This window comes from Vidua chalybeata, chromosome 13, assembly GCF_026979565.1.
Source record: "Vidua chalybeata isolate OUT-0048 chromosome 13, bVidCha1 merged haplotype, whole genome shotgun sequence".
NCBI classification, from domain to species: domain Eukaryota; kingdom Metazoa; phylum Chordata; class Aves; order Passeriformes; family Viduidae; genus Vidua; species Vidua chalybeata.
The window spans coordinates 14824439-14847306 of NC_071542.1; the positions used below are offsets into that span (position 1 = coordinate 14824439).

The 22868-nt window shown below is 45.7% G+C and overlaps 1 long non-coding RNA gene across 2 annotated transcripts in view; it reads left to right on the forward strand.

The window, feature by feature from the left end:
• The first annotated feature begins 2280 nt into the window (after window positions 1-2280).
• LOC128794567 (uncharacterized) overlaps window positions 2281-22868 on the forward strand; it is a 33051-nt gene continuing 12463 nt past the window's right edge. The window contains exon 1 of one of the 2 annotated variants that reach the window (XR_008433189.1): window positions 2281-2371. This is a non-coding gene — a long non-coding RNA (uncharacterized LOC128794567). Of the gene's footprint in view, window positions 2372-21612; window positions 22023-22868 lie in introns of those variants that run through there. The other variant, XR_008433188.1, reaches the window with a different exon arrangement.

A 22868-nucleotide genomic window follows, 5' to 3' on the forward strand; every position in this document is an offset into this window, starting at 1 on the left:
GTGTTTAAAGAAGAAAGCCTACAATACCTTAAAGCCATGACTTACATTTCAATCTCATAAACAGATGGGGGGAAACATTGGGGTTTTTTTTGTTTCTCAGCGTAGCAGAGCCATATTTATCTCTCAGCTTTGGGCACAAAGTTCATGGCAGAGAAATGGCATTTCAGGACTGATTTAATCTCTCTGTATTTCATAGTTACATGAGGCACACAGGGGACCTCAGCATTTCACAGTGACAATAGGACTGAGTTGTGGACCTGCCTCTGCAAATCTCCCCAGCCAGCAGCAGGTAAAGGTTTAGGGCTGGAGTAGTCCCAGACCGAGCCAGAAGAAGGAAATGGGACCAGTGGGCCACATGTTAACCACTTCTTTAATGGAAACTCTAACAGAAACTGGCACATCTGGGATGAAAACTGATGCAACTCTCCCAGGAGGTCACTGGTCTCATTAGGTACATGTTTAACAGGAATTAATTCCAGTGCTGAGCCAAACCACAGCATCAGAGGTGAAATCAAAGTCCCCAGGGAAACCCAGTGTCCTCTGAGCACTTCTTTAATCTCTCACCCACCTTTGGTATTGACATTTGTTTCTCCATGAAAGGGTTTTTGTTTACTTGGGATAATGTGTCATTCTTCCCTGGGGAGCTGAAATTTTAGCCAGGTACAAGTCATAGCAAAGCTTTGCCAAATGCCCCGTGCACTGCAGTGAGTGGCACAGGGAAAACTGCAGTTCCTGGGTGGAAAAGGACAAGCTGTGGTGCTGCCATTCACCAGCACAGCCATGCTGACAGCAGGGTAAGACTGGGGTACCAATGTTTGGCCCAGCCTGCTGGGGGCTTGAGAAGGAGCACAGCAGCCAAAATACCAGTTTCCCCTTTCAAGTGTTCTCAGGGGTGCTAGTTTGGCATTATGTGTGTCCTGCAGTGGAATGTGCACCCGTTAGCATATTCCTCCAGAATTAATCAGACAAATGGGACATGATTCTCCGTGAGCAGGAAGTAAAGCCTCATTTCCTGTAAATCTGTGTCCTGTATTACTAGATTCCACTGTGAAAAAGAATCCCTCCCCACAGCAAGCAGAGAGCGTGTGATGTGATGACATGCACACTAATGAGCGAGCTGAAAGACAGCTGCCTCCGAGCAGGATGGCAGATGGCCACGCTCACAGGCTTCCTACCCCAACTGTCTGGAGGTCAAGTAGGAGAAGGAGTTTTCAGGAGACACATAGAAACTTCTCCTCAGTTCTAAAACACGTCTTTCAGGGGCAGTTGGATGCGGCATTGGAGCTTAAAGTGTTTTAGCAGGCACTGGCAGAACGCGCAGCACTGCACTCCCCTCCCAGCAAAGCAGGATGGCAGGGCTGGGCTGGGCTGGGCTGGCTGCTGTCTCACCTGACACCACAGAACCTCTACCTTCTGCATCTCCCAAACATCCTCAGCAAGTCTGGAGCTGCAGATGTCATCACACCAGAACAAGCTCCTGTTGGCTGGAGCCTGAGCTGTTTCCAGGCTTTGCCTTTTTGGGGGTAACAAAGGAATACATGCTGAGCTCAGAAAACGTGTAAATACTGGAACCAGAAGTGGGGTAACTTCCTTCTAAGAATGAAAGAGTTGGTAGGCTCCCTCTTACAGGTTATCTTCCTGCAGTTCCTCTAACATCTGGGGTGGTAATGCAGAGAAGGCCATGGGCTCTTTCTCTTTGATACCTGCTGATTTCATGATGCACATACTGTGTGCTGGGTTCAGAGCGACAAACTTCCCCAAGTCCTTGGTGCTGCTGGCTGCAGGCATCTTGCACTCCTCTGTCTCAGTCCCCTATCTCCACTCTGTGTGTGCTGGCTCTTGTGCTCATGGAAGTGATCCAGCTGAAAAGCCAAGAAAAAAGGAAAAAATGGAGTCTGAGCCTGGATTAATCCATCGGTCTGGCTGACGGTACAGCCACTCGGTAGCAAGTATTTCCACAAGAGAAGGGGCTGCTTTGTCCTTGAGCAGCAGCTGATCTAGAAGCCAGCTATTGAAAAACATGTTCCATGAGCACTCCTGCTTCCCTCCAGCCCCATCTGCTGTGTCCCAACCCAGCAGTGCCCCTGCTCTGCTGTCGGGTGGTTTCAGCCAGGGCTGAGCTGGTTGGAAGCTCCTGATGAGTCGTCAGCTAGATTAATTCCTGCCCCAGCACCCTGGGTGGCTCTGTGTCACCAAGGGTTATGAGAAGGACGTCAGTCTCTTCCCTTAACACTACAATGGATTTGTGCCCAATTAAAATGACTATTAACTGTGGCCTTCATTAGTAGGACTGACAATGGAAACTTTTAATCAAGTGTTTGGCTTGCAAAGAGGCGGAGGAGGGAAAGGATCACTTCTCCATTTATCACGGGTAAGTTACGAAAAAAAAAACCCAACCTAAAAAAAAATTCCCCATGAGTAATTTGAGTGGAATACAGCTGGATTTTAAAATTCATGATTTAGGCATGGGAGGGAGAAAATATATTTTAAACCCCTGCTTTCTCCGCCCAGCCAGATAAATTTAGCAAGGATCAGGTTAAAGTGGTGACTGTTTTCCTTGTCAGCTCAAGTGTTTCTGCCAGAAGTGGATTTTTATGTCCACTTATAAGGGGGCTGGAGCAGGGGAAAGGTGCTGTAATGGAAGTGCTCACATCACTTCAGCACAGGGCAGCCCTGCTAATGGTGCCCACAGAGCTGGAGGAGCTCACTTGGCAGCTCACACCCTGCTAAGCCTGACAGAAAGGCTCTTTGAAAATAACTTACTGCTCCAAAAATAAACACAGAAAGCCCAACCTTCTTCACACTGAACGGGTGGCAAAATTGCTCTCAGCTTTATGGGAGTCCCAGGACATTGTCCAGGGCTTTCCCCAGCCAGCACTGCCATGGGATAGGGTTAATTGCTTGAGGTGTGGTGGGAATTGTTGGGTGTGATTTAATAACACTCTACATCTAAAACAGGAGGGAGGAAAAACCAGATAAGCCAGAACAGCCCTGGCCTTGCTGAGGGTGGAGGCCAGGCAGGGTGCAAGGGTAAAAGTATCTCATCTATGCCATGTCCTTCTGTCCACCAAATGTCCTCCCAGCCCCACAGCCCACCCATCCAGGACCGTCTCAGGCTGCTGTGCTCCCACTCTTGGCTTCCTCACGTATTTTTCATGACTGTGATCCCTTTTGCTTGTGTGGAGTGGAAATCTGTTTCCAGGGAGGAGAAACAAAGGCTGGGTGCTTTAAGCTACCATGCTGTGGGCTTTGGGGAGTTTCTGGTGATGTTTTTGGAGGAGCTGCCTTTCGCTGCTCCTGTTGGAATGCATGTTTGTGCCACAAACCACAGGGCAGAGCAAACCCACTGCAGGTGTGGGCAGCAACCCCCCTGCTCCACACAGCACAGACCCAGGAGAGCTGGGCTACAGAAAAGAAGCTGGTATTTAACACCATGTGAAAGTGCTTCAGCTGGGGACACCATTCATCTGATTTTTCCAGGAAATCAAATCCAAAACTGAGTTTAAAGCAGTCAGCTGTTTGCAGAGGGGAGAACTGTGCAGAAATCAGGAAGTTCTCAGGGTTGCTGAGGCAGACACACTCATTCGAACCACAGAATCTGCAGGGAAGTTTAAGGGAGCCTGAGCCTTTCAACCAGAAATTGTCCTTTTTATATAATGAGTGTTTCAGCCAGCAGGACTCAGAGCACTGGGAATGCAAGGGACACTCAGGAGGTGGGAGAGCAGTGGGGCTATCACAAGAGCTGGGAAAATAAATTGAAAAAGTGTATTTCAAGCAAACTTCTATTGTTTGGAAAAGTGATGGGGTTACTTGAAAAGCAGGCTGTGAAGAGATGTTTTAAACTCAAGCCACATTAAGGTGGAGAGCCCTAACACAGGCTTGTGCTCAGTGAGGCCCCTACACGGTGCAGCACAGCACATCATCCAGTGCCTTGCCCTCCATTTCTGTGGAAAATGTGTTTATTTAGTGGTGGCCAGTGCTGTGTGGACATAATTGTCACCCATTATGCAGTGACAACAGTGTCCACTGTGTGGAAACCCAGGCTGCATTAGCAAACCTAACAAAGCTGGGGCATCTTTGCATTCCCTCCCTTGTCTGTGTTGACTGAGATGAAACCCCTTTTGCTTTCTTTGTCTCAGGGCACAGCCTTGGAACTGCAGTAGAAAATTCCCTTGATTCCCTCCTGCCACAGGGGCAGGTCCATGCCTGACCACGGGTCCTCTGTGCCTCTATGCAAGATGTCTTTATGTAACCCCAGCCTGCGACCCAGATTAGCTTTCACCGAAATGCAGGTTTGCAGCTATTCCAGGGAGGCTCTGCAGGAAGCCTTGTGTGCTGCTGGAGGGTTTTATTTCACTTCTCTGTATAGCTTGTAAAAAGCTTCTTGGAAACCAGATCTTTGTGTTTTACTTAGAGTTCACTTATCTGCCAAAAGCTGTTTCAAGTTACTCTTTCCGAACCATATTAATTTAATCCTTAGGTAAGAAGGAAACAGCAATAAGTACTGTGTATCTTTGTCGAGAACTCGCCGCTTCTAATTATGCATCTCTATTCTAAGGTTTAATATCGAGGAGTACAAAATGAGGTCAACCTCTATTAAATATAATGACTTTCCCTGTGGAGCTTGCAATGAAAACAGCTTCACAACAAAGGCTTCTATTTAAGGGAGAGGAAGTTTCTATTACAAGTAGTCCCCTGACTTGGTGCAGGGCCTTTGTTTTCATTTGCTGGCTATAACAGTGAAAAAAGATTTGGGTTGAGGCTTTTACCAGTGCTGAGAAAAAACAGGCAAATTAATACATGAAGATAGGGAAGAATAAAAGCACGGTTGCTGCAGGAGCTGACCTAGAACCAGTCTGGCATGCAACATCTGTGATCCTGAGCCACACCATGGCCACCAGGAGCTGCATGCAGTGAGCAAAAAAGGAAAAGCAAGAGCAGCAGGTCTGCATTTCTATTTTTGCTGCAGGCTGGACACAATTCCCCATAAGTACCTCACGAACAGGCAGCGTGGTCTGCTCTTGCAGGAGACAAAATGAAACTTGTAAGGGATGCAGGAGCTACTTTTGAAGACTTTTGGGAAGAGCACCGTTTGGTGCTGTGCCGTCTTGCTGGGCAGCTCCTGTGTGCTCTGGGGGCAGATCCTGCCCTGCCCAACCAGTAAGTCTGCATATCTCTGTTTTTCAGAGGTGCAGTGGCTCGAGCTGGCTGTTTGGTGCTCCTGTAGCTATTTGCGTGGCTTTTGGGCTTGATATTAAAAGCTGGGTAAGCACAATGCTGTCTTATTAACTAAATTATATTTTACACCAGAAATGGAGGTAAACATGGCCACTTTTTTTATTATTATTACTGTTGTCCTGATAGCAGCTTAACCACTGCCAAAGTTTGCTCTTTCTTTAAGGGTATTTTTTTTTCTTCCTGCAGCCTTGCAGGAATGTGCCAGGCAGTTGTTAAAACGCTGCTCCTGCCAAGCGCAGGAGGGTTATCTTGGCATCAGCCCGCAGCCCGTACGAACCGCACCGCGCCAAGGCTGCCGTGCTCGAGCCGCGTCGAGAGCAGTTCGAGAACGGCAGCCCTCGGTTGTTCAGCTCCGGCTGCTCTGCTCCCCCCTTCCCTCGCAGTTCAGCTCGCTGCTTTACGCTCCTGATCCCTGCAGCCGGCTGGAATAGCATGTAAATGATATTTCAGTGTATTAATGCCCCGGTGCGCGGTGACGCACTGCAGCCTCCCCGCAGGAAACACGAGCTGACCCTGGGGCGCGCTGGCAAGTGCGACGCGGATCAGCCTTCTCCGCCAGCGGCGGTGCTCGCCCTTTAAGAAAGAGCCTGCAGTAATTTTCCATTACCCTGCACGGTCCTGTCTACGTGGCAAGAATTGTTTGTGGAGGCTGGAGCATCGCGGCTGAGGCGCAAGCCCCAATCCGGCTGCCGTTGCCTGGCTACGCGCTCGGCATGCCGGCAGCGCGCCAGGCTCCTGGGAAGCACCTTTGTTCCCGAAAAGGGATTTGAGTTGTGTTTCGTGCCGAAAGCTGGGGACAAATGCTGCTTTTTTCAAGCAGCCTGGCAGAACTGGGCTTTTGAAACAGCACGCGCCAGCCAAAATGCTCAGTAGTAGAAGTAATAATAATAATAATAATATGATGCATGGAGTCCATCTCTTGTGGCAGATTCTCTTCCTTTGCACAAGGAAATAGCTTGTAATGTTTGCTTGCTGTTGCTCCGATCATAACAGTCACTTAATCAAGGTAGAAATACCATCAGCAAAATCCTCCCCTGCTCCTGTTCTTTCCATCTAATAAACCAGACGGATCGCTGTTGTTCTGCAACTTGATAAGCAGGTTTGTTTTTTTTTTTTTTATGTAAGCTCTGGAGTCCTGACAGGAGAGTAGTCTGAAATGCCTAAAATATTTCAAATGCCGCCAGCAGAATCTGCAGCAGCAGGAGGAGCTGGTCTGTGTGCTGTCCCTGCTTGCTGGGGCTTAGCGTTAAGTATGGCAGCAGCGTCAGTGCAACAGGCGTTTCTGTGATGCCTCAAGCATGGCTTCAGCTCCAGGATAGCTTATTTTATCTCTTTGAGGTTTGATACTTCTCATTAATAAGAGTTCTGTGTTCCTGCTAGCAGCCCATGCTGCCAAGGTCTCTCCCAGCATCAGCAGACAAACTACACTGGTAGTTGTCACACAAACAAGTGTGCCACCCCGCTTAGGTAATGCTGCCACTTCCCTTCTGCAGCAGCTCCAAGAGCCCTCAGGAGTTGCTCTCCAGGAGGAATTAATGCAGATTACTTTGGGGTGTCTGTCTACCACTAGAAACCTGAGAATTGAAAAATTTCATATAAAGTAGAACACACTGAGCATCAGCCTTAATTCTGCTTCATGGAGTATGCAGCCAGAGGGGAATTTTGTGCTGGTGTTCTGGCATCCTGCATTGCACAGATGAACAAACCTCACCCAACAGAGCCCTGGCACAGCTACACAGGGGACAACCTACCCAGCTCCACTCCCTGGGGTGCTCCACTTGGATGGTGGCTTTGAGTCATCTCTCCAGAGCACAGGCACAGCCTGCCCTGCAGCCCTGACACCCTATCACTTGTCTCCTAACCACAACCTCTCTGAGGTTTACAGTTAAGAGATGTTGGTTTCCTGCAGTTTCTCTCGCAAATTAGCAATGTTCTGTGCTTTCTGGGCTCCTTTTCATACCGGTTTCCTCACACCCAACCTTTCCACCACCTCCTCCTCATCCTTGCTGCTGAGGGCTACTACCCAGCAGCTCGGTTGATGCCCTGACCATCTGGGAACCTGCACAGCGTTCCCCACCTCCAGGAGAGCCATGCAGGAAGGGTGGAGCAGGGCATGCTTAGCAGCTTGGCTACATGCCATCCATCACCTGGAATATGTTGGTCCTCTATCAGTGAAGTGTGCCTTGTCTGATAGGAGCGACTGAGCAGATATTTGGGAGGGTGAGTTTCCACATCTCTGGGTCAAAATTTCCTATATGGGTAACTTGATGGTTAGAAACAGCACCTTATCTATGTTACACACTGCTGGGCTCTCTGTTCAGTGAACTTTTGGACTTGTTTTATCTGTCCTTGGATTGGTTTTTGTTTGTTTGTTTGGATTTTTTAAAGTAAACTACAACCTCATACTATTAAAAACCTCTGTATCTAACAAAAGATGGGTTTGGAGCTTAAAAAACAGATTGTTAGTAGCAGCCCTTTTCCTTTTCAGTGTGTTTTCAAAAGTGAAAAGTGGTACTTGGGAACTCTTTATTTTTTCAAGAAGGCATATAAACACAGAGGTATGCAAAAGAGGGTCCCTTTCCAAAATACATGTGTCCTGTGCTGTGTCTGCTCTAACACACCACCACAGTCGCCTTTCTTGGGATTTGCTCCACACGGAAAATGTGGAGGATCCTAACTGCCAGAGGAGGGTTTGCCTCTCTTGTTTGTGCAGTTAGGAATGTGGGTGAGCCACTGCTTTCTCTGAGGAAAGAAACCTTCCATCCCAACCCCTTATGCCTTTGTTTGCTTTTAGAACTGCAGTGCTGTTGAAGGTAACTCACGCTCCTGTGGCTTCTCTGGAGCTGATTTAACATCTGGTTTCACGTTTTATATTCCGTTTTTAAAAGCACAGAGACAGGACTACATCTTCCCACGTGTGCTCCAAAATCCATAGGATCCTGAAGACCATAGGAGATCAGAGCAGGCAGACCCCCAGCCAGTCTCCAGGGAGTGAGGCTGGTTTCCAGCACCACCAGGGCAGCGGGATGTGGCTCTTGAACAGCAAAGTCCCTAATTAAAGAAGCAATTTTCAAAGACAAAATTAGAACAGTCTTTGAGGTCATTTTGTTTCAGGAAGGCAAGAAAAGCAGAGAAAGGAAAAATGTGCTAGAAAGACGCAAAACCCAGAGCACAATTTTCTAACTTTTCTAGCTTTCAGCGATTTAAGCTTAGGGATCTGTGGCCATTTTGTGAATGAATTATCTGATTTCAAAGGTTTTTAAATGCCTCGAATGATATTCCTACTTTAGAAAATGAAGTCCTTACTTTATGGAGAGGCTTAAGTATCAGTTTCAGTTTGTTCTTTTATGTTTTGCAGATTGAAAAAAATGTATAAAAGACATCATAATCATGCCATTTTCCTCGACTGCAATTTGACATCTAAACGTGATCTTTTTTCCTTATTTAATAGATGGTTTCATTCTTGGGTTGGTTTTGTTGTTTTTTGGATTTTTTTTTTAACACTGTAAATCTGCAAGTTGTTCCCAAAAGCCCAGTATTTATATTTATTCCATAGCAAGCATGTGACTGGTATTACTGCATAATTATACCAAAATGAATTTGAGTTTCTTTTGTTGCAAAATGCTCCAGGGCTACAGATATGTTTTGAATGCATAATAAACTCCAGGTATTGAGATTACAAGAGAAACTATCTGCAAAATCCTGTGGATTAAGGTCATACATGAGATATTTAATTCTCCCTCCTGTGAGGTTTGATTGCAAGATAGTGAGCTCCCACTGACTTCTTAAAATGAGAAAGCTTGAAAAATTGACCAGATTCTGTCAAATTTGCTGTGCTGCTAGTGGAACTGGAGGTGTTGAAGAAAGGGGGAACTGTGAGGAAAGGAAGAAGCAGAGACCAGGAGGTCAAAATCCCTGCTGGTTCACAGCTTGGAAGTGAGGAAAGACACCAATATAACTTTTTTTTTTTCTGCCACAATTTGATCTACTATAGAATTATCTGTATGAGAAGGGGCAGCTCTTCCTTCTCTTGTTGTGACTGCAGCAGTGTCTCAAGGCTGCAGTTGGGACCAAGGTTCTGTTGTGCCAGGCCAAAGGATGTGTCCTTGAGGGTAAAGGCTGCAAAGTGTGGATGGGAGAAATGCGAGGAGCAGAATGGAGGGCATGGGGGGAGCACCGCAGTCCTATGGAAATTCAGTGATATCTCTTCCCTCCATCCCAAATGTATATATGATCAGTTCATACACCATAGAGACTTGATTGGAAGGTAAAACTGGGTAAAAACTGTCTGGGGGACAGCCAGTCGCCAAGACCATTGCTCTCCTCCACATCTGCCAGGAGATGGATTCAGTGAATTCTTTTTTTATAGAGGTGGCTATTCTTCTGCCTTTTTTTTTTTTTTCCTTCTCCATAAACTATTGAAAATCATCTGATGGGAATAACTTCCAGTAACTGATTGTGTGATACAAATGAGTGTATCCTTATAGAGAACAAGCCACCCTGGGTTTAAGTTAAATATAGATCAGCTGCATGGACTCCCTCTCCAAAAAAGGTGTGGACGTAACAATTTCACCCTGTTGCAGACACGATTAGTCACTGGTGTTCTTCATGCTGTCAGTAACTAGGGCATCGCTGCTGCCTCACTGCCTGCCTGAAGGGACCTGGGTGGACCTGTGCAAACGCGATTGGGCTGAGGAAGGGGTGGAGAAATGCAGCTCTCAGCCCGGGATATATTTAGTGAATGCAGCTGTGGGAGGCAGCAGGAACAAGAGAGCTTTTGTATTGCCTGTGCTCTGACGGCTCACATGCCTAAATAATCTGCTAGTTTCTTACCCATATGTTTCCTCCCCTTGGTCTCCAATGTTTTTAATTTGAATGTAAAGTTATGCTTCAGTCAGAATACGTCCTAGAGCTTAAAAGTGAGATGTGTTACAGTGTCAGCCTTAGTACAGCACTTCAGACGTGGCAACCTTCAGCTTTCAAGGGCACTGGCCTTTCTCCATGGCTACTAGGGAAATTTGACTTCATCTTTTAGGGAAGGTAGTGATGTTCCAATATGCCTTTCATGTGCACTGCAGAGCTTGCCTAGGGTGGGAGCAGACCTGCAGCGCTGCTGCGGCCCCTCCCAAGCAAGTAAAGTCTGCTTCTTGCCAGGGCTTCTGAGCTGCGGTGCAGAGCCTGCTTTTGGCACCCTGGGCACTTCAATGAGCTGTACAAACTCTGCTGGTCCTCCTGGCATCCCTGGGAGTCTGATCCAATATTCACTGGTACGTCATGGGATAAAAAAGGAGGACAAAAATAGGTTTACAGACCCGCTGGGTCAAGCGGGAGCAGGTTACTGTTGCTGTGCGTTAGGACTAATTTGTCAGTGCTCTCTGGCAATGTTCGGACTTGCCCCCAGAGAAAAAGATCGAGGCTGAGAATTCCCTGTGCGTCTTCTTCCCTGGCTTGTTCAGTGACACACAGTAAGCCACGAACTGGCCTGCCTCAGGTTTTAAAGGTTTATAAGAAATTATACTGCTGTATATTTTAAAAAAAGTCTTTTTTTTTTTTTTTTTTTTTTTTTTTTTTTGTCTTGTTCTGATGTGGTTAAGGAGTTGAAAAAACAAGACTGGTGCAGGGTATTGCTGTCTGGATGGCGGAGACATCACATTTGGAGGGAGACAGACGCTGCCATTGCTTTCCTAGAGCTTGTCCCACCTTACGGTGTTTTTCCACCCACAGCAGCATTGCTGGGAGTTGTTGCAGTGACACATCCACTCTCCGGCAGAGCAGCACTCTGACCCTTCCCAGCCCACCATGGACAGCATGGATTTGCTGCTCCTGTGGCAGGGACCTGATACCCGTATCGGAAATGCACCTCCTGTGGGTGGTTTTTATCGTTCCACCACCGGCCAGCACTGATCCTGAAACACATCCAGCTTCTATTAAAACTGTGTGGTGTACGTGTGCAGGATATAGCTGTCCCACCTTTGCATGCTGTGATCTAGCAGAGTTTCAATAGCCAGTTTGTCTATCGAAAGTAAAAGGAACAAATACATCTATGAAAAAAATCTGTACGAACAGGATGCTCCGGAACCTACACAGTCTTTTCTGTCTCGAATCCCGCGGACTGCGTGCCCGGGACTGGCTTTGTTTCCGCAGTTAAATGGTTAACAGGAGCACTAATTGGCTCTGAGCGCTCCAGCCCTTTGCAACAGATTATTGGCATGCTGGTAGGAGCAGCTCCCTTCCTTCCCTTCCCCCTTCATTATAAAAACATGTACTGTAGAGAAACCAAATACCACATGGCGCCCTGCGCCGAGCCCGTCACCGGCTCCCGCTCCGTGTTCAGCACAAAAACTCCTTTTATATTTGGGAAGCGGAGGGAGAAAATTCTGGAAAGGCAAGATCGTGGCGATAGCGTCTGAATCGGCACATTTATTTACAGTGTGCAGGAGCCCACAGCCCCACACACCCACACCCGTGTGGGGAGCAGTCCCGGGGGGGCTCCGAAAGCGGAGGGGAAAGGCCGTTTTGTGAAGGAGAACTCTTCCCGTCAGGTTTCGGCTTTGCGGGGGGCTCTCGGGAGGTACCGAGGGGCTGAATTTGAAGACAGAAAAATAAAAGCTTTGCGGGAAAAAACTAAACAAACAAAAAAGAATTTGCATTTCTCTTTTCCCGAAGAGCCGTGGGCGTTTTGAGGCAGCTGTCTGCAGAGGCAGGCGCCATTTCGTGAGGCGGCATTAATGCAGCGAGAGGAGACATGTTGTGCTCGTGCAGTTCGGATTTTAAGGTTTTTCTCCTTAGTTTGAAGCAAGAGGCTTATTCATCCCGCCTTCACCCTCCTTTAGTCCAAAGGCTTTCGTTTTTTAAATTTGAAGGAACAAAAGTTATGACAAGTGGGGAAAACCAGGGAAAAAGGGGAAAGTTCTGAGGGTATCACAGTGTGAAAGCAAAATCAGATTTCTCTCCAAGAGACAATCTTAGAGGTGTACATGGTTCCAAAAACGCCACGAACAGTGCAGGGAGGATATCAAGGTTGACAGCGTGGCTGTACACCCAGCCCAGGTGTGCAGGGAAAATGTGGTACATCAGGCATGTTTTAAATAGAGGGTTTTTTTCTGCTACAAAAAACGGTCTGTGCACACACAAAACCGGCCTTTTGTGATTTACATGAGCTGACTTGATTTCCAGGTTTTGAGATACTAGTTTTGATCTAAAAGCCCAGACTATTGCTAATGCTGCAGAACTGCTCTTTTGATCAAAGGAGAAAATAGGAATCGTGGCAGGAGTGAGCTCAGGCTGATGCCTTCAGTGCAGAACTCCCGGAGTAAGCTGCAGCATTTTCATTAACGGCTTTTGGTATGGGAGTTGACTTTTTACCACTCCGGGACCTTTCACTTGCAAAATGCATTATAAGGCTCATTTGTTTAACAAGTCTCTGGGAGCTGGAAGAGGGAGAATTAATGCTGGCATTTGGGAATACAACTGATAGTGCTGCATTTGATTTTGGTTTCATGTCATTATTTTCTGGTTTCAGAGTCAAGAAAAGCTGCTCATTTATTTTTCATGTAGCTGTACTTTTTCTCCTGGCTTCTTAAGGAGGCAGAGCTCATGAAATGGTGCTGTTAAAGGCCTGGAGCTTTTGATCTGATGTTCAGTTTCAACAAATTTCTGTTCCAGAGGTTCTGCACTTTGGGGAAGACTGCACGTTATAGAGATGAATCAGTGCATCTTCTAAAGGAAGAGCTACAAAATGAGTGCAGAAGGTCTCTGTTCATCTTCCTTGCTGACCCATCAATGAGCATCTCGTTGCCAGCTGACCCGTCCATAATCTGTAGCTCGGAAATGTTGCAGCCTCTGAGGGAATATGGTGTGGGACTGGGAATGCTGCAGCAGTGCAGCACACTTGGGTGTGGGGCTGCTGACTCCCAGGAACGCAGCCGTCGTTATTTCAGCTGCTCACAAAAGACTTGAAAACTTCCAGCCACAGTATTCAAATCCCAGCTAGGTTTTCAAGGAGTATTAGAGATATTTAAGACTCCTCCAAATTATGTGCAGCTGAATTTTGCAATGTCTTTGATCTCCTTGCTCTGGGTCTAAAGGTTCCTTTTCAAGCTTGTCACCTGCAAAGAATTCTTTGAGACAATGATTCCTTTATTACAGAAAAGCTCTTTGCCACCTCACGACCATTATTTTTCTTGATTGCCCTTTTTTACTCTTCTAAGGTTACATTCCATCTGCACTTCAAACATAACCTGGGTGCAGCGCACTGATAACCAGCAATAAATGTAGAATAACTCTAGCATGACATTCATGCATATCCTTGGTTTGTTTAAGACTGTGCATTATAATGACAACATAAAGCATAAAATAGTTTTCATATATAAAAATCACTTTTTCAGCATATACTAATGTGCCTTTTGGAACCTCTTAATTAGGCTATCGTTTTCCCCTAAACTTAATTCCACATTATTAAAAGCATTTGAGTAGACTTCAACATTCCAATTTTGGTTACAATTTTCATTCTGTTTGGTGTGTGTGTGTGTAAATATAAATATAAATATATGTATATACAAGAAGATAATCCTTTATTAATCTTTTGAGCAGAACAGTTTTCGTTTGTGCAGCAGAAGTCTTGTGCCTGAATGTTCATTATCAGCACCTGATATGCTAGCCTGGAGCACAATAGCTTAATAATTGGAGTTTAAGGGGAAAAAAAAAAAGCTAGTTATTAAAGTCAGAGTGTTTCATTTTCATGCATGTTATGATTGTAAATTATTCAAGCATTTGCCTTTAGCTCCTACACGTATGAACTTACGCTCTCCAGACATTTTTCCCCCAAAGTGCTCTATGGTTTCCTTTGTCTTACACCCTAGGTTGGAGTATTCAAATGTACTGTTTAATATCAGTAGCATGTGTGCCTCATTACAAGAAAATCTGAGATAGTTTCTAAATTAAAAGTATTTTATTTTGACCTATTTGTTTCTACTTCTGTCTCACGTTTGGTCTCTTCATAGTCAATATTCTGTTTTAGGGAAAGGTTTTAAAGGTATACTGAAGGAGAGGAATAAGAGGTGAAGTACCTAGCACAATTTAAATTATTTCTTTTAAATTATTTCTTTTGCCATTATTAATAAAAATATGAAAGAAAAATAAGTGTTGGGGGAAATTAAAAGAATGGTGATGAAATTATATCTGCATGTGCAAAGTTACGACGTGCTTGCTCTTACTCTTGAAATTTAGACGTCTGCTTCAGGTTTTCTTTCCCTTCTGCAGACTGGATTAGTTCACTTCAGTTGCATTTTCCAACTACTGCCATACATGTTCATCCCTAATTCACTTCATGTGCTTCCAAATCCTTAGGACAACATTTGGTTTCGACCCCAAGAAAAAACTGGAGTGATTCCATGGGCCTAAATGTAATTACTCAGCCCTGAATTAAAGGCACAGGCACATAACTTGTGTCCCATGTGTTTGGAGTAACAAGAAGAGATCAAAATCTCAGCTTTTGTTATTAAACTAAATCTTTCTACACTTACAACACATTTGTAGAGAGAAGTGATAGATTCTGGTTAGATGCATGATTAAATCTTGAAGAAAATAAATCTTGTTTTGGCCACATAGAGCCTTGTTGGGATCTTCCTCTGGGTGAAATGGCAATGAAGGTGACAGTCAGATTTTTCAGGTGGTGATCAAGCACTGTGCGTGTCTCAGCCAAAATGTCTTGTGTTTGCTCTGCTGCTTTAATTGCACAACAAGCCATTGACCTAATTTTGTTACAGGATTGTACCAACAGCGTTTTCTAGGACATTTTGTCACAGCTCAACACCTAATATAAAACTTCGACTATTAAAAAAAAAAAAGTGTGCTGTGAATAGTTTTAAGCTGAGACAAGATTGTCACCCATACTGCATTGGTCAGAGAGAGAGGGAGTATTTGTTTCAGCATGAAAATCTCGTCTGCAACAGTTAAAGCTGGTAATTCCAGAGTTTATGTGCCTGACGTGCCCAGAGCTGCTCTAGTCCCTGGGCTGATGAGCTTTCTGAGTTGGGTAAAGTTCTGGCAGGAGCCAGTTTATAATGAATTGACTGGTGGAAGAAAATATAAAAGCTCATGAGAAACATCAGCCTGACACAGGAGCTGTTTCTGTTCAGGTGATGTTCTAATCCAAGTGTGTCGGTGTCTCACTACAGCAAAAATTTGACTCCATATCTAGCAAGTATTGACAAATGTGAAAAAGTTTGTTTTGAGTTATTACATAAGGGGTCTTTTATATATATGGTGTATTACAACAGGGTGATTCAGTGCTTTGTCACAATCTATGAAATAAAAAAAGTATATGCTTGTAAGATTTCAGAAAAAAAAGGTACCGTTTCTTTTCCCTGCATGTGGCAATTTACTGAATAATGCATCATTTTGTCAACTTTTATATAGCAATCAATAAATGCCCTACGGTGCCACCTGCACACGGGAGACGAGAGTGAAGATCATTATAGAAACAGGCTTGAAACTTGCTTGAAATAAAAATCCCAGTTCTATACTTGCAGTTTTGGAGGTCTGGGCTGTTTTCATTCTAGAGTAGCTGTAATTTATCTTGTTCAGCCTGAGTGAAATTCCTCATGTTTGCAAGGCTGGTATGAAAGCCTTTGCCTCCAAAACCCCAAGGAGATTTACCAAGAAAATGTAGTTGTTGTTACAATCATCATCATAACTTTCCAAAGTCTCCACCAGAACTCAAATGGAGAGTGTGTAAAAATAAAAATTTGAGCTTATAGTTGGAAATTTTTTGTCCTCCGTCCTTTGATTTTGATGTGTAAACACATATTTGTGCTAAGCCTGTTTTCCCTTTTCTGATCCTAATTGTTCTGATCCTTGAACAGTTAAACAATCAAGCTTTACTGGCTTTTGCAGGAAATAAGTTTCAAGGATGGTCAGGTAAATGCCTTTGGAAAATGGGCTTTAAATGTGCATAAGGAAATAATCACGCTAGAATTTCAAATTATGTGAAGTTACAAAAAAAAATTAATTTCATTGTCTATATCTTTTAGAAATTTTGCAGCTACATTTAAAGTTCAGATATTCTGAAGATTTGGCTTAAAAGTTATAAAATATTCTGACTCATTATGTAACAATTCCATAACATATTGGAAAATGAGAGAACAGTATCTATTTTGAAATGTAAGATTAGGCTCCCTTAATTGTGCTGATGTTTTTGGGTTTTTTTTTAACAAACTCTTGTTAAAACAATGATCACCAAACACTCCCGTGACTCTGCAGACTCTCTTTCCAGTCGGAATGGTGAGATAAAGAATGCTGCTTGCACCTTTTAAAGTGATTTCAAACCCTATCACCACATCTAATCCTTGTATGGTTCCAGTCCTGCAAGTCTGCAGGCAGGGAACTTGATCAGTGCGGAGCAGTTCAAGTGTGTAAGCCAGGTCACAGCACCTGCCTTGGTGTGCTCTGCCTCTGGCATTACAGTCCCTGGAAAGGTGCACTTTAGTTTCTTATTTGCTTTCAAAGGTGATGTCAGCAGTAAGCAATGATTTTTTCATGTAAGGAGACATGTAATACCTTGTTAACACTTCTATGAATTCCAGTGTCTAAGTGGAGACAAGTAAAATGGTCAGTATTTTTCTACCATGTCCCAGTCCTCTTATAAAAGTTTTCCAAGCCAAGCAGAATAGTTTGTTACCTAAAAGGTGATCTTGAAAAAGCAGAACATTCCATACAAGAAGTAGGGGCTAAAAAAGGGAGTAAAGAAACAGATTTGTTGTTCCAAGCTCCAGTGGTTTACTTTAAGAAACAATTAAACATATTAATATCCAATCACCAACATTATTTAAGTTTGAAACAGTCTAGAGTTTTAAACTCTCATAAGATTTCAGCACACTAAGGACTACTGCTTCTTTCTGACTTTTCTTATACCTCTAAGGCTGCCACTTAAGGCAATAGCAGTGTGGTAGACATTGACCAAATACAGTGTAAATACCTTGACTGAGATGGTCTCTATTTCTTATATCCAGTTAAGATGGCAACAAGGGTTAGTTTGAAGATGATCTGTAATAAAACCAAATAACTTCAAGTCTCAAACCTCCTTAAGAAAAGTAGATTTGATTTCCCAAAAAAAATGTGTATGTATTCCCTAGTGGAGTTAGTATAAAGCATAATAATTAATCCTCTCACTAGACAATAGTTACTGGTCTGTTATTTGCTTTATTGTATACAGGAACTCATGCAAAACTGAAACAGCGAGATTTGTCGGTTGTTTAGGAGCTCTTAGATCCAAACTTTGAGCTCAGGCCACAAGATCACGTATACAGTAACAGTACTGACTCTTTGATACATTGTGACCAGCAAGTTAAAAAATTGCTTAGGAGAGACCATTAAGTCCCATAAAATATGTTGAATCCATTTCTGACTACCATTTCATCTTTATACTTTTTATTAACTTACTTTTCTTTGAAAGCAGGAATAGAAAGAGCTGAATCTTGGTTAAAATAGCTTTATTTTTAATAAAGTGAAAAAACACTGGGGTTTGGCTTAGACTGAAAGATTTTTTTCTTTACCATATGTTTATAACACTGATAGGAATTTGTTTCTAATTATTCATAGTAATAAATCTTTTTTTTGCTGCTCACAAGGTTCATCGTTCTGAACATGAGCCCCATAGAAGTGTCAGCAAACACCCCATATTAACATAATCTCAGTTTTTGGTGTTAAAGCCTAGGAACAAAAAGGGCATATGTAGAAGTTCTCTTTATGTGTGTCGATGTGTTTGCAATTATTCATTACCGGCTGGAGCAAAAGTCTGGATTTCAGTTCCAGTTCCAGACTTGGAGCAGAATGAACAGCACGACTTCATTGCTAGAACTGAGTTTTATCCTTGCTGCTGCTGGGTTTATTGCTTGTCTTGTGACAGTAGCGAAAAGCTTTAGCTGGGATCAATACACCATAATCATCTTCACCAGTCACACGGGGAACGTGGTTCCATGCTTAGAAGGTGAATTTGTATCTACTTGAGCAGTTGCTGTGATTTTAGTAGTGGATTACTGAGGAAGGAAACAGAAGGGGGTGCGGGGGGAAAGCAGATTGTTTGCTTGACCAACATGTTACAGGTTACATACAAAATCTGAAAATAGAGCCCCTGATTGATTCAGGGCAAAGTGACAACTTCTATAATCACCAGGTCACAGGAAGTTAAATGCCTCCCACAAACAGCTCGCTGTGCTCAAAGGGCATTCCATATCCTGTTTGCATATTCTCTGTCCAAGTAATCCAGACTATTCTGTTTGGCCTAGGGCCTAGGAAATTTGCATTGATTTCTGCTGAAAAGTGAGAGTTTTGGTTGAAGAAAAGTTTGGTGACATTTCTCAGTTTTCTACTTCAAAAGGCAGATACAATACTTAACCATTTTGTCCAAGATGCCTTTCCAACCATTTGCCTTCCAGTATTTGCCTTTCCATTATATTTGTGTTTCCAAGGATCTGTGGGCTATGCTGTAAAACAAAGAATAAACTGCTTCACCAACCTTTTGGTGTCCTCTGGTACCAAGGGCAGGTTGGGACAGGTGGGGAAGGCATTGCCCTGTGCCTTTTTAAGTTGTCCCTAAGGGATAATAACATTGGGCTGGGGGAAGGAAGAAAGGTTCTAGAAGAAAACAGAGTACCAGAAAGTCAGGTTCTGTGCCTCCATCTGGAATTCCAGCCACAGACGCAATCTCAGAAAATAGTTCCCAAATTAGTAATGGAAACATTAACTTGTGTCATTATTTTCAGACATGTGGTTCATAAAACATGGCTGAAGTGTTTGGTCTAATGATACACAAAGGAAGAGAATGTATTATCTAAAAAAGAAGGAAGGAACTTTATAGAGGAAATTGCAGTGTAGAAATGCTGAATTTAGGAGGGAAAAAATAGTGTAACTGCAGAGTAGGAATGAGAATCTTGTTCCACTGTTTCATTAGGAAGAAGAATGCAGTCTGTTCCTGGTAAGGAACAGCAACACCATGGCTCTGCAGAGTGACTCTACTTGTGTTCACCTCCGTGCAACTACTCAGGGCTAAGGAACGGAGGAGGTCATGGATACTCATGGAAGGATTTTCAGAGCTGCTTCAGGTCTTGGTGCCCAGGAAGCAAAAGAGCAGTGCTGCACATATTTAATGAAGATATTAGACTTTGAGTAATTTTTTGGTAACACATAGCAGCAATAGAGTAACAGACTTCAGAAGCATTTATCTATAAATGTACATGGGGTTGTTATGTGGGTTTTTTTTTTTTTTTTTTTTAGAGGAACAGTCTATTACGAGGCAGTCTGGTATAGCTAGAGAAAATCAGATAACAGTCTGAGCACACAGGTTAGGTCTTGTTCAGGCACAATCTCAGCTCTCCTGGCTGGAATCACACTACTCTTACAAGGCACTATTATGTCTAGAATCCCTGATCTCTTTTCTCCCTTTCATGTGGTTATTGCAAGTGATCACGCATATATTCTGCTAGAAGCTGTGTTTTGGGAAGAAATAAGAGAAAGGCTGGAAATTGTACATGGATTTTCTAATCTTGGTCTTTGCTGTGAAGTTTTACCATGCAGGATTGGCTGAAAATGCTGACAAAAGGAAAAATGCTGTTGCTGCACCCTGCTTTCATCTGGATCCTGCCTCGTCCTTCCCCCTTTTTTCACTGCTGGTGGTTTTCCAAGGAGGACAACATCTGAGTTTTGTCTGTGCAAGCACCTTTAGATGCAGTTATGTGAGAGCAGTTCCAATGAGAGTAAGAGGATTGGCCTTTGCAGGAATCTAAATGGGAAAGAAGTTGCAAGAACAGGCTTTCTGCTATCCATAGTCTCCGTAGACTAGAACTTCAATAATTCTTCTTGTGAGAGGGAAAAAAAAAAAAAAAGGCATTTTGTTCCTTTTCAGTGAGAAGCTACATTGGCTCCTTTGTACCACCACTGCTTCCTTGACTGGAGGTTCCCGTGCTGTGGCACCTTTATGTGGGTCACCACCATCCCTTCTCTGAAGATGGTGACACCTTATCCCACTGTCTATAAGTAGTAGATATCTCCTGCTATCCTATACACGAGGTCATCTTTTCTCTGTATTTTGAAAGGAAATACAACTCTTGGCTCAAAATCATAGGGATTGATTCTTTTCAGCTGGCCACTTCTTTGTGGTTTTTCCAGGACTCAGCTCAGGAGAAAGTTGCCAAAGTCCAGCTGCATGATCTCTAGTGCCAGACTGGATCCTGAGGCCTTCCATAGTAATTTGAAGCATTGTTAATTATGTCATAATTACCCAGGTTCATTAATATGAAAAAGGAGGACTTAGACAATTTCTTTCTGCTTTTAATGGAGTCACCTTGGCAAATGAAAGGTGAAAGGTGCGCATATTATTCAAAGTGACTGCTGAAGTGAAACTTTGTATTAGTAAAACTGATACAAATATCAGTTCTGTCATGTTTTCTATGTGTGCTTCTTGCAGAGGAGCACCATAATTGGGGCTGGGCACAGGATTCATGGCAGTGACCAGGAATTTAAGAGATATCTTTCCATTTTGCTGATATCTGAAGTGGTTTCCATGGCTCTAGTCAAAATAGGAGGCAGTGTCCTAGTGAGACTGGCACACCAGAGAGTTTCTAGCGTGTTGGCTGAAAAAAGCAGGATACCTAGGTTTTTTTTTTTTTTTTTTTTTTTTTTTGTGCATCTGTTTCTGAGCAACAGTAATGGGGGACTGATGTGGCAGACAGGCAGGTGACTGGGTTGTGTGGTTCTGTGCCCCAGCTGGGCTCTGGGGCTGAGGGTGCACAACAGCGGTGTGCATCCCATCAGAACAGAGGGGTTCGTGGCCCCACTCCTCCGTGGGGACCCTGGCGGGTGAGCTTTCCCTGGCTCATGTCAAGGGCTGATAAGAGAGGTGCTGTTTCTGGAATGGCGGCAAACGGGGCCGTGAGATGCGGGGCGCCAGGAGCCAACTCAGGGGGCTGAACCCCGCTGTGTGTCAGTGCAGGCAGGCGGAGGCACGAGGAGATCTCTGCAGTGGGGTCTGGCAATGCTCGGGCCGAGCGGGGTCGGGGCTGTGCTGGGGCAGTTCAGGTGGGACGGCCCGGCCAGGTGGGGCTGGAAGGGGGCGGCGGCCGCGGCTGCTCCCGCTCCCGCCTCCCCCTGAGGGGCGGCTGCTGCCGCCGGCGCGCGAGGAGGCGGCGGGAGCCAATGGCGGGCGGCTGAGGCGGGGAGCGCGGGCCAATGGGAGGCCGCGGCGCCGGAGCGCGCGGGCCCCGGGCGGGGGGAGGCCAATGGGGAGCGGCGCGCGGCGCGCGCGCAGCCGAGGGCGGGGAGGGGCGGGGCGCGCGCGCGGTGCCGCCCCTTCCCCGCCGCAGTGAGGAGCGACCGGGCGGCCATGTTGTGCGGGGGGAGGGGAGCAAGGAGTTGAGAGGAGACGGCGGAGGCTCCCTCACACACACGGCACAAGATGGCCGGGGAGCAGCCGCAGCTCCCGCCCGTCTCCCGGCGCTGTCCCCGCCGCTCGCACCGGAGACGCCCGGCGGGCGCCCTCGGTGCCGCTCCCGGGCGCCAAATCGGGCCCGGCGCTCTGTGGGCTCCGGGGCTTCGGAGGGCGGCGAGCCGGGCTGCCGAGCGGGGCTGCCGACGGTCGGGCAGCAATGGCGCCGGGCTGCCGAGCGCTGCCCGCGCCGCTCCCTCGCCGGGCGGGCGCGGGGCTGCCCTTGACCGCGGGCAGGGAGAGCCGGGAGCAGCGCCCCGTCCTCGGGGCCCCGGGTGCCTGTCAGCGGGCTGCTCTTCGCCGGGTAAGTGCCGGAGTCTCCGGGCTCCTCATTGTCCTTTGTCCTTGGGAGGAAAAACAAAATGTCCTTGGAGCCGGGAGGGGGAGGGGGCGCTGCCTCTCCCTGCCCCCTCCTTCCCCCCCCGCCGCTCGCAGAGGGGACCTGCGGGTACCCTCGGGGACCCCCGCCCGTGCCCGAGACCGGGCTGAGCTGAGGGGGAGCGGCGGGACGTGGGGAGCCCGGTGACCCTCGGCGGCTGCGGGCGCTCCCTTCGCTCTCCTGCGAGCACCCGGGAGGCTCCGCACGCCCCGTCCCCGATGCAGCCCCGGGGGGAGCAGCGGCGGGTTTTGGCTCCCCTGTGCAGCACCGAGGGCAGGGGGGGCTGCGGACCGGATCCCCCCGGCGCAGCGTTCAAGGGGGGTATCTGCAAACCAGCCTGGAACTCCAATGCAGCAGTGGAGGGAGGGGGGAGAGGTGAAGGCTGTACGACAGCATCACTGAAATGTTTAGCCCCGTGTCTGTGTAAAGAGCGTTTCTTGCCCGTCGCTGGTCGGATGGACATGTTTTCGTAGTTTCTAAGAACAAAGACGCCATGTCCTTTTCTCTTAAAAATAAAACTTGGAGTGTTTTTTTTTGTGGGGTGTTGGCTTTTAACTCTTTGTAAGCCAGTAAGAGAAACAGGCTGCGGATGAGACAGATTGGTACTTTATGAAACAATAGAGAGAAATTGACTTCACTGGAGAAACAGCAATTCAGGTGCAGAAGTTTAAAAGAAAACTCCTAGGAATTACTTGCAAATTTGATTTTGTAATTAAAACGGCAATGTAGAAACTTAAAAGCTTGAGAAAAACAAAGCTCGGTCGTACCAAG